We start from the raw sequence: 12,802 nt of genomic DNA on the forward strand, positions 1-12,802 counted from the left end.
TTATGTCTAGCTAAAAAATGTTCAAATCAAAGATTTTCATTTACCACCATTTTTGTCGTTGCAATTGGAGCCTCTACAACATCTTGAATTGGTGCATTAAGATTACGCACTACAAAAGGAACATCAATCACCAACAAAAAAATCGTTGGTAAATTGATCAAATCGATTGGCAAATTGAATTACCAACCAAATGCCAACTTATATCAATCCGTTGCTAAAAAGATCGTCAGTAAATATTACCAACTGATTTTAATTTGTTGGTAAACTTACCAACTAAAAATCAGTTCGTAAACACCTAAAGATGTTGTTACAAAATTTTAAAATATGGCTCTGAAATTTGCATTGGTAAAGTTACCAACTAAGTTTTGGTTAGTATATCTTTAGTACCTTTACAAACGAAATGAAAAGGAGTTAGTAAATTTTTTTCTTCATTTTTCGATTCATATATTGGTATTTGGTTGGTAATTTTAGTAATAAAAAATTTGTGTTGGTAATTTGCCAATAAATTTTAAATACTTTATTTAATTTTTTTTAATTTTCCATCCGGTGTTCGATACTCACATTGGAGCCCGACTAATCTGGATTCACACTGGAAAGTCCCACATTAGGTGGTAAAGCACTCCCTAGCAAAGATGATTATGTATTCAACGGAAATTAAACCTTAGACCTTTTGTTAAAATGCAGGAGTACTTATCACTACACCACAAAACCCTTATTTGTAATAAATTTAAATACTTTAGTATGATTATTTATTTTTCAAATAAATTTACTAATTGATTGTTAGTTTATTGGTAATATATCATTCAAGTTCAATGTTAGCTTAGTAATTGATTGACAATATGCTCAAAATATTATTAACTGGACAATTATTCAATAGTAAAATATTTATTAATTTATTGCATTTAAAAATCTAAGAACACGAATATAAATTCAAAAATATTTATCAATTTTATAAATCGTATTTGAATGAAACAATGCAAAATCTATGATAGTAAGTCAAATTAATCTCCATATGACACATATCATTATATCAAAAAATTTAATTTCAGCACGTTTACAAAAAAATTGACCAATTATAAATTTTGGCCAGAAGTTAATTTGCCTAAGAACATAAACTGAAAATGAAAGTCTCAAAACCTGAAACAACCATCTTGTTAGATATAAAAACGACCTTTCGAAACTAATCGAACTGACAAAAATTTTCATCAGAGCACATTTACAAAAAATTCTAAGCAAAATCAAATTTTTGCCAAAAGTTAAAAGTTAAATCGCCTAACGGTATAAACTGAATATGAAAACCTCAAAATCCAACCCACCTATCTTATAAAAAATGACCTTCCATAGCTAATTGCGCTGACGAAATTCAAATTTGAACATGTTTTCCGAAAAAAAATTGACCTAATTTAAATTTTAGCCAAAAGTCAAAAGTTAAAACGCTTAACGACACAAACTAAAAATAAGTCTCAAATCCCGAACCAACTATCCTATGAAATCAAAACTGAACTTACATGGCTAACTGCAGTGACAAAATTCCAATTCAAGCACGATTAACAAAAATATTGATTAAAGTGAAATTTTGGCCAAAACTTAAAGCTAAAATGCCTAACAACATAAACTAAAAACGGAAGCCTCAAAATCCAAACCCTCTATCTTATTACATCAAAAATGATTTTCCGCATCTAATTGTCTTATCTGGGTAGTTATCAATATATTGAGCAAAGTTAATTTTTGCTAAAATTTATATGTTAAACACCTAACAGCACACATTAAAAATGAAAGCCTCAAAACTCAAACCAACCATCCTACTAGATAAAAATGACCTTTGGAGTTAATTACGCTAACGAAATTCTCATCGAGCAAGTTTACAAAAATATTGACCAAAGTCAAATTTTGGCGTAAACATAAAATTTAAAACACGTAACGGCACAAACAAAAATGAAAGCCTCAAAACATGAACCAACCTTCTCGTTAGATAAAAAAAGAAAGACATTTCGAAGCTAATGACACTGACGGAATTCGAATATGAGCACGTTTACCAAAAATATTCAACAAAGTCAAGTTTTGTTAAAAGTTAAAAGTTAAAATGCCTGATGACATAGATTAAATATGAAATCCTCAACACTAGATGCTGATTTACCAAAAAAATTAACTTCAACTAGTAATTAACCAACTATTAAAATATAAGTTAGTAATTAATAATTTACTAACAAATTTTCTCAGAGTTGGTAATAGTTACTATTCAACTAAACATTCATATGTAATATTAGCAACTACTAATTTATATGTTGGTAAATTTTATCAATGGATTAGTGATCGGTTGGTATAATATCAACTATTTTAATGATGTTAGTAATTTACTAACTACAATCTTTATTCGTCGGTAAAATTTTCAACTAATTTGATATTGGTTGACAAGTTTACTACCAAATTACATTTCATTACTAATTTACAACATATTTATATTTGGTTGGTAAATTTAGCAACACAATATTGTCGTTGGTAAATGTTTAGTTAGTAATTCATTGGTAATATGTTAATAAATTATATAAATAATTTTTTGTCATATTTACCAACTGATATATACTTCATTGGTAATATTATTAACAAAAGGTGTGTGTTAGTAATATTTCTATTGGTAATCCAATGATAGAAGTTGCTCAATTTGGTGCCATTGTTTTCCACCGTATTTACCAACTAAAATACTTAGTAAGATTTATGTTGGTAATCTGTTAGAATTTCGTTGTTGAGTTTTAAAATATTATTCGGTTAGAAATATGTTGGTAATTTGTTAGTAGAATACTAACCGACTTAAGTTGATAGTAAAATTTGTTGGCAATTAGAGTTTTTTTGTAGTAACTTCCATCCTCGATTATCATGTTTTGCAATACAATACATGCAGTCATTATATCTTGTAGAACTTTCTTTTTCAGAAAATGCGATTGTCCTAGAATAATTGCAAAATGTGATTGCAAACCTTCAAATGTACGTTCAACATCTTTTCGGCTCGATTATTATTTCATCGTGTAATATATCTTCTTTTGAGAACCTGGATTACGAATATTTTGAACGATTGTAAACCATTTAAAATTGCGTTTTCTTTATAGTGAAAATTAATAATAAAATAAAATATATTAAATTAACAAAAAAAATAAAAAATTGAAATATTAATTCGGAAAGAGAGTGGTATATATTAAATAATATATATTTTTAAAAATATTATATTACATTTAAAAAGAATTATAAATATTAGAGATTCAATTCATAGCCTTATATGAAAAATAATATATAATTACAAATAATAGAAATAATAACAAAATAAAATAGAGTGTGAATAGTAGTTCTCCAAATTTGGAGAACTACTATTCAACTCTCTATGTATGAAGAATAAAGTGTGAATTGGAGGGTGGTTGGAGAGGACATTTTGTGTTTTACTCTCCAAATATAGAGAATGAAGAGCAAAATAGATGATAATAATAATAATACTAATAATAATAATAATAATAATAATAACAACAACAACAATAATAACAATGACAACAACAATAATAATAATAACAATAACAACAATAAAAAGAACAACAACAACAATAATAATAATAACAATAAAAAGAACAACAACAATAAAAACAACAACAATCACAATAATGATAATAATAATAATAATAATAATAATAATAATAATAATAATAATAATAATAATAATAACAACAACAACAACAATAAAAACAACGACAACGACTACGACAACAACAACTAGTCATTAAGTTTTTTAAAAAAAAACCCACCTACCTTTTCGATTTTGACTTAAAATAAGTCATTTTTATAATTGTCAAACACTTTAATAAGTTAAAAACTGACTTTTAAGTCTGTTTGACCAGCTTAAAAGTCCATCCAAACAGGCTCTTCATCTTCTTCTTCCTAAACTCCACCAAGAACATGATAATCTCCCAACAATTTCGTTCTCAATAATTTTGTTCTTCATCTTCTTATTTTGTTCTTTGATATTATTATCTTTTTCTTTTTAGTAATTTCATTCCAATTTTTGTTTTTATATTTAAAAAAAAAAAGAATTCTCTTCTCCTCCATTAGATATATATAATGTCCCACTATCCCAATTTATTTTCTCCATCTGTTTTTTTTTCTATTATGTACTTTCGAGAATTCATAATATATATAATAGGAGATACAAATATAAGAAATTACTTTTTTGAAATATTCATCTTTATTGTAGTCAAGAGGATCCGATAATTATAAATAAAATAATTTTATTATTTATTTCTCCTCTAGCGAATATAGTGCAAAAGAAGTGGAAAATAATTATTGTATATTTTATATTAGTATTGAATGATGGATAAAAGAATAATAATTTTCAAGGAAGAAGAAAAAACTTAGTGTACAAGCTCAGCAAAAATTATATGTTTTCTCAAAATTTGTATGGTGATGAGGGGTGGTCTATGATGGAAGAGAAAAAGAGTGAGGAGGAAGAAGAAGGAGTAAAAAAAATTCAATAGAGAATGGTGAAAGATTGAAGAGAGAGAGTGAGGAAGAAGAAGAAAGAGAAAAATAAATTCACCAAAAAGCTTGTCAAACGCGCTTAAAATTTATGTTGCACAGTTACTATGTTGGAGTCATCAAAAAGTGTCCAAGTGATACTGCAGTCCTACATGAGGTATTTAAAATGAACAAAGTTCAACTGAGGAATTTAACTGAAATTTTGTGCCAACTTTAAGGGTTCACCCATTAATTAATCCACATGAACTTTTATAAATATGATAATGTGTAACTAACTACCTATCATGTGTCAACTAAGATGTTAATAACAATTTTTAACTAACATAAATAAACGACTAACTGACTAGCTCTTTATATTTACATCAATGTCCTCTTGTATATGTATCAACCTATTCTCATTTTTTCATTCCCCCTCAAGTTGGAAGGTGTGCAAATGTTAATCATCCCCAACTTGCCTACTAAGTATTCATGTTGTGCTCTTGGAAGTCATTTGTTAGTATGTTTGTTTGTGTGATCCTTTAGTGTATACTCTGTCTTTATCAACCCTTCTTGAATTTTTTGCCTAATAAAATAGAAATCAATTTCATATACTTTATCCTCTCATGAAACACAAAATTTAAAGCAATTTGCAATGCATTTTTATTGTTACTATGAACTTCAACAGGCATCTCAATGTCAGCCCCCAATTTTTTCATTGGAGTTGTCAACCATACTACATCAACTACTTTACTTGTCAATTATGCTTCTGCTGAACTCATAGACATTGTGTTCTGTTTCTTTGACTTCCAAGAAATCAATGAGTCCAAATATTTAACCCAAAAACCTGATACTTCCTTCTGGTATTTGGACCTGAGGCCATTTGACAAATATACCTTCTCATATTTCTTTGGATTGATAACCCTAACATCAGACAAGTTACCCAAACCTGCAGTCATGTAATTGGATGTCTCTTATCAATTATCCATTTCATTTGCTCTACATTAGCCATAAAAGAATGGATCATACTTTCCATACTTGTCATATTGACATGAAATCATTCTTCATCCAGTATGTTTACTATCTGGTCATATTGTCCATTGTTATGTTGTGGTGCTCTTTGCATATTCTCATCATTGGATCTATTTCATGTCATCCCTGCATTCCTCTGTGCTTGAACATTATATGATGTGTTCCCTTGTCCTGATTTTTTCTTATTTTTGAAATGATTAGGAGGGTATCCTATAAGACCATTTCCAATCCGACATCAAATTTTCACCAAATCCTATATTTGGTGTAAATTTTGGTGTTATCTCCAACCACACCAATTTTTATACCAAATTTGGCGTGATGAATAGTATCACACCAAATTTGGTGCAACACTATTCACCACACCAATTCACTTATTGAATAATATAATATTATTTCATTATACAAACTTTTAATTAAAATTATATAAATTGTATGTTTTAATTAACTATCTTGTATATTTAATTATTTTTATGTAATGTTTTATAATATTAATTTTAGATATAAAATTTAGGTTTTTATAAATTAATTTTTCTATATATGAGTTTTTGAAAAAATTAAATTTATGTTAATTCTACTATAAATTATAATTGGATATAAACTACAGTTAACCTTCACAAAAACTAAAAATGCAAAATATAAATTTTTAAATAAATAATATAATCTACTTAAAAATAACCAAAAATAATAAAAATTCAACAAAGTAGGAATTGACATACATCAAAATTGAAATATAAAATACATAGTAATTTTAAAAAGTACAACAAACAAAATAATTTTATATTAAACGATTATAAAAGGAAATAATATGAATTATATATGATGAATGTTTTAGAAAGAATTTATTTTATGAAATAAAAAAATATAAATAAAATAAGAAATAATAATTAATAATAAAGAGAGAGAAAAAGATTTTTTTTTGTGTTGAATTTTGTGTAGTGGATTGGAGTTGATTACACCAAAAGGAATGCTGACACCAAATTTGATGTAAAATTTGGTGTTTGGATTGGAGATTCCCTAAGAGGATAACAGTTGAGCTTGGTGTGTCCCTTCAAATGACAAAAGTGAGATTGTATCTCCCAATTCCTTTTTAGTTTTTGATAACCGTCTCATTTACCAACTAGAAGTGCAACCACTTCAGTTCCCTGTCCTACCATGGATATGCTGGCCATAGTGCGTCGGCTTTCCCATGGAGTAAACTTTGGTGATACTAAGTGTAGGGCTAGCCATGAGATTTGGCTCCTCGCCTGATCATAAGATTCACTAAATCCCATCATAAACCGCATCGGCTTCTAGCTCTCCACATGTTTGAACCTTACATAATTGTTGTTATTTCCTTGTGTAGATCTTAAACTCGTGATGCATTGACCTTGTCAAAACACTCCCTGAGATCTTCCTAGACTGTTCTGGCATCTTTAGCATATAGTATTCCTGTAAGTAACTCATTTGCTACTGAGCTCATAATCTATCCCCCTACAATTGCATTGCAATGATTCAATTGATGACTAAGTTTCTTATCAAATTTGTCCATACTCAAATTAGCGTCGACCAATCCTAGTTTGTTCTTTCCTAACAATTGAATTCGTATCACACGAATCCATAGTGAGTAATTCTCTGACCCCATTAATCGTATCAAAATGATAGAAGCTCCAGTAATGTTTGAAGGATGAAGATACAGTGAATGATTACTTCTAGTGTTTGTGAGGATTTTGTTAGTCTGGTACAAATATGACTTGTTAAATTAAAGGTATTACAGGGAATTAACGGGGGACTACATGTTCAACAACTCATATCATGAGAGATTAACACCAAAAATGTCCCAGTTCAAACGATCTCAAAAATCAAACTTCAATATAAACTAAGAGTTGGACATTAATACAAGAAAAAAACCATATTTCAAACCAACTCGATTGGCAAATGTAAGCATTTTCAACTAAAATTTAGACAGGAAGGCAAAACTTGATTTAAGAAAACTACGTTAGGTTATAAGACCACAAGATATTTGAGAGATAGATAAAACTAAACTATTGGAATAAGAATATGGATACACTATAAATGCTTAGATATATCAGTTGAACTTGGAAGCCTAGACCCATAAATGACAACTTTAAATAGTATCAAACTTAAATGCAACACATGAATCACAAAGCAAATGAAATAGCACAAAATCAACAAACATTAGGTAGCAGATTCAAGAAGGGGAACAACGAACAAAACTCAAAAGATTAGCCAAGAAATACCAAAACCAACTACAAACCCACAATCTTCAACTAGACCCAATCACAGAATCACGCAGCAGATCGGGGAAAAGGAGCAACAACACAAAAACCTCGACAAAGTAGCATAATAATGCCAACAGATCACGAATCTTCAAAGTTTTTAACTCAAAATTATGCCGACTCAAGGAAACGATTGAAAATGATTAATAAACAATACCCATCACGCTACATCATAAACCCAACAACAAACTAAAGCAAACAACCACGGAATGAGGATATTTTAACATTAGAAGACAACACATCGAGATAGAAGAAAATACGAAGAGAAACGCCACCTGACAACTGCTCAATAACCCAACATCCTGACAACTGCTCAATAACCATTTCATTTCAATATGATATTTCTACAAGTTTTGATTATCAAGATCCTTACATGATCAGTAAGAGCAAATAGTTTATAAAAAAAAGTCTATTTAACATTACACATTAAAAACATAATACTTCACATTATGTTAGTAAAATATCCTGATAAAACCTGACAAGAACTGCAAAGCTACTCCAATAATCTTCAACCACCATGATTATAATACCCCATAATTTTTTTTAACTAATACTTGAACCGTTCTTCATAGTGAGTGAGATTTTTGCAAGGAATTTAAAATTTCTTGAGTGTTAAGGTCACTATTTGTAGCACCTTATGTTCCAAGAAGAACCAAAGAGAAAAAACATTCAAGTCATTCCTAAGTTTTCTTAAGTTTTGGGTCAACCTCAAATAGTCATAACTTTTAGTACAAAATGAGTTAGCAGGTCCATAAGATATTAACTTAAATCCTTTTGAGTCCTCTTTCGAACGCCACCAAGTTTGCTCAATTCCGAGCTCTAAGTTAAAAGTTATGACTAATTTACTAACTCGCGCAAACCTGGCAACAACTCCACGATGGCTCCACCATGTGGAGCCAATACGGACTTCACTACCCGATGAAATATAATTCCGACTATCGACTCATTTTAATTATTTCTTTAGGGGAATTTTATTCCTAAAAATCCTTAGAAGGTCATCTAAATTGCCCTGACCGTGTAGAAAATCAGTATTCTTAAATTAAAGCTCTCATCCACTCCAAATATTCTACACTCAAGAAAATCAAGAAATGCTAAGGCTTGGGTTCATCATTCAAGGTTTTCCTTCAAGTTGCTACAAGAAGATAATTTTTCCAGGTGTGTAAGCTTCCATAGTGTTGTGTATGTTTACCCACACTTCAATCATGTTAATTTCAGTTTTACATTCATTCTAAAAGTTAAAGCTTTTTTTGATGTTCTTGATTGTATTCTTCAATTTGTTTTCTTTCTTGATTGGGCTGTAATTGAGGAGTTTTTGAGGGTTTGAGTCAATTTATAGAGTTGTTAGAGTTAGATTCTAGTGTACATGTGCGGGATATCTGAATCTAAAGAGATTGAACAATAGAATTAAATTTAGACGAATTGGGTTCAGACAACGAAGAAGTCGAGTGTGATCTGGTATGCAAGTCCACTCATGGACTTTCTCCCCTCTTTACAAAAGTTTTCTCCACGTCATAGTTAGGACGTGGACTCCTCTGTCTCAAAATATAATTTCGTGAGTAATTATTTAAAACATCTCCATGTCGCGGACTTGTTTCAAGACGGTAATTTCGTGACCTTTTCTCATATTTAGCTATCTAAAAATACTCCTAAACATTACGAGATCTTTCCTACCTCAAATCACAACCTTGAATTCATAAATCACATTCAAGGTAGAGTTCAGAGTTAAGTTTTGAGAATTCATTCGAACATTCGAAAGTCCCTTTGAGCCCTTTGAGGAGTTCTCTTTAACTTCTAATAAATTTGTTTCAAGGTTCGAATAAGTGAGCAAGAGGAAAAATTGTTCATAAGTCTACCTTGTCATCATGATATCTTTCTTAGCATGAACTATAACTCTTGAATTCATAGTTCACATTCAAGAGAGAGTTAAGAGAAAAGTTTAAGAAAGCATTTGAGTTCAATTGTGAATCCTTTGAGATTAACTATTGATTTGAACTAAGTTTTGAGAAAATAAATTAGAGAATGATAAGATCCATATATACATGAGTTCCATTTAGTATGTATACCTTCGAGTCTAGTCGTTCATGCCCATAAATTTTGTATGGACTTCACAAATTAAGTATCTTTGAGAGGAGTAGTATGTTCAAGTTTTAAGTCTTTAAAAAGTTTCTAATATATTTGAGTTTATAATCATGGGACTATAACATGTTAACCGTGAAGTCCTTGAGTTGAATTGTTCATGTTCATGATTTCGCATGAACTTTAAAAGTCGAACACTCTTGAGATGAGAAGTGTCTTTGAGTCCTTGAGTTGAATAGTTCATGCTCATAATTCCGCATGAACCCTCCAAGTTGAACATCATGAAATCATTCATAAACATAAGATCATGAACCTGAAATTCATACTTCAATTCAACGAAAGTTAAGAGTCAAGTATAGAAGTTAAGGAGCAAGTAAAAGAGAAGTTTATAAAGTTTTCAAAAGTCTTTCACTAGCACTTTAACTTATTTTAAGACTTCAGTTTCAAAGTTAAGCAAAGAGTTCAGATTTGAAGTTCTTTTCTTCAAAGAAGTATGTGGGAACTAAGTATTCCCAAGAAGTTTTAAATATTTTTTCACATTTAAATAAGAACGAAAACTGAATTTTAAAAGAGCCTTCGGGCTAGTTTTCTGAAAAGAGTAACCGCTTTTTAAATGAAGCAAGTGAGAAAATTGAGATTTTCAAGATAACCTTTGAGCTAGGTTTTATAGCACTAATCTCAAATCACAGAATAATTTCTAAAACATATGAGCTAGATATATTTTTGAGAGTAGTATTGAGCACCGATATGGGGATGTGAGTTTATATTAACTCAAGTCTCCATAAATCATGTAGCCATCATGGATAGAAAATGGTCATACTTTTCTTATGAATCCTTTACACAATAGACTAGTGGATCCACTTAGTAGTTCAGTTCCTATACTCCAGCAAGGTGTAGGATGACCGGACAGTGTGGGCCTAATAAAGTTATACCATCACTATAGCTATTAAGTGATAATTAACGGTTAGAGAAACTCCCACAGTAAAAATTGCATGTTTCATTAAGGGTTTCTGCTTAGTGTGAGTGGGGGTATGAGACTTCATTCATGCATTGGTAGACTTTGAGAGGGAGCATGATATATTTCTTAATGATATTATGATTATGAGTTGACATCATGTTTCAATCAATCTTCGTTTTTCTTTATATTGCACTTGTTTTAAACTGTTTTATGATGAAATGAGTTAAGTTAAGTATTCATGAGTTGAGTATCCAAAGTTGAGTATTTCAAGTTGAGTATCATATATTTGAATTTGAGTATCTAATCTTGAGTTGAATATCTTATCCTTGAGTACTTTTGAGTTAAGTAAGTTAGTAGTTTTGAGTATTCCTTGAGTTGAGTACATTTGAAAAGAGGTAAGTATGTTTCTATTTTTATCAGGTTCAAGCTTATGTTATACTTTAAAATTCCCCTTACATGCTCGTACATTTCACGTACTGAGCCATTTGGCCTGACTCTTCTCATGATGTAGATCCAGGTATTCAGGATTTTCAACAGGAGTTTCATTGATGTCACATGGAGTTCGAGTTAGCTATGGTATTCCATTTACTTTCAGTTGTTAGGAGGTCGTGGGTCCTGTCCAGACTTCCATCATTGTCATTTAGAGACTTCATAGATAGACAGTAAAGCTCTTCATTTATTTTTTTAAATGTTTTAAAGACAAAAGTTGCCTTTTATGGCGAGTTGTATATATTTTATTATACAGGGTTTTCTTTGGACTTAAAGCTATATTTAGGTTTTATGAACTTTTATTTCAGTTTTAAGCTTTTTTGCATGCTTAAATTAGTCTTCCTCTTATAGTCAGCAAGGATGAGGGTTCGCTTGGGACCAACAATGGCTCTTGAGTGCTGGCTACGTTCCGGGTGTAGACTCGGATCATGACAATGACGTAGCTATACATTTTCTTCATCCAAGCTAATATATACTCAAATCGTCATTATCACGACTCGAGTCTACACACTGGACGTGGTCGATACTCAAGAACCATTGTTGCTCCCCAATCAAACCCTCATCCTGGCTGACTACAAGCGAAAGACTAACTCAAGCATACAAAACTGAAAAACTGAATAAAAATTCATAAAATTGAAATACAAATCTTTATCTCAAAAGAAAACTCTGCATAGATAAAATATATTACACTCACCCCAAAATAGGCAACTCAAGTATTTAAAACATTTAATAAAATAAATGATACAGCCTTTTCAACAATATTAACTATCTATGAAGCCTCTAACTGTTAAAGATGAAAGTCGAGACTAGACCCATGACATCCCGACTAAACTAAAAGTAAACTAAATCCTCCGAAAGCAAGGAGGTTCACCATAGCTAACTCAAACTCTCGAATGTATCAACGAAGCTCTTGTTAATGATCCTGAGTATCTGTGTCTGGATCATCAAAAGATGCAAGCCAAATGGCTCAGTATATGGAATGTAAGAGCATGTAAGGGGAATTCTAAAACATAACATAAGCTTGAACTTGATAAAAATGGACATATACTTACCTCTTTTCAACTTACTCAACTCAAGAGTAGTCAAGGATACTCCAAAATACTAACTTACTCAACTCAGAAATACTCAATGGTAAGATACTCAACTCAAGATTAGATACTCAACTTCAAAGATTTGATACTCAACTTTAAAGATATAATACTCGACATAATGAATCACAGATCTACTCAAGATACTCAACTTAAGGTACTCAACTAAAAATACTCAACTCTTGATACTTAAATGAACTCATTTTTGATATAAAATAATTTAAAACAAGTGCAATATAAAGAAAAGTTATTTAAAAACATGATTTCAACTTTGTGTGTATAATAAAGATACAACATAACTCTAAAATGTATATGAAAATACAATTAACTGATGTATGTAAAAATACAATAACTTCTGTGGGAGTTTCTCTAACCGACAACTATCACTTAAGAGT

This window comes from Solanum lycopersicum, chromosome 2 (assembly GCF_036512215.1).
Source record: "Solanum lycopersicum chromosome 2, SLM_r2.1".
In the NCBI taxonomy this organism is placed as follows: domain Eukaryota; kingdom Viridiplantae; phylum Streptophyta; class Magnoliopsida; order Solanales; family Solanaceae; genus Solanum; species Solanum lycopersicum.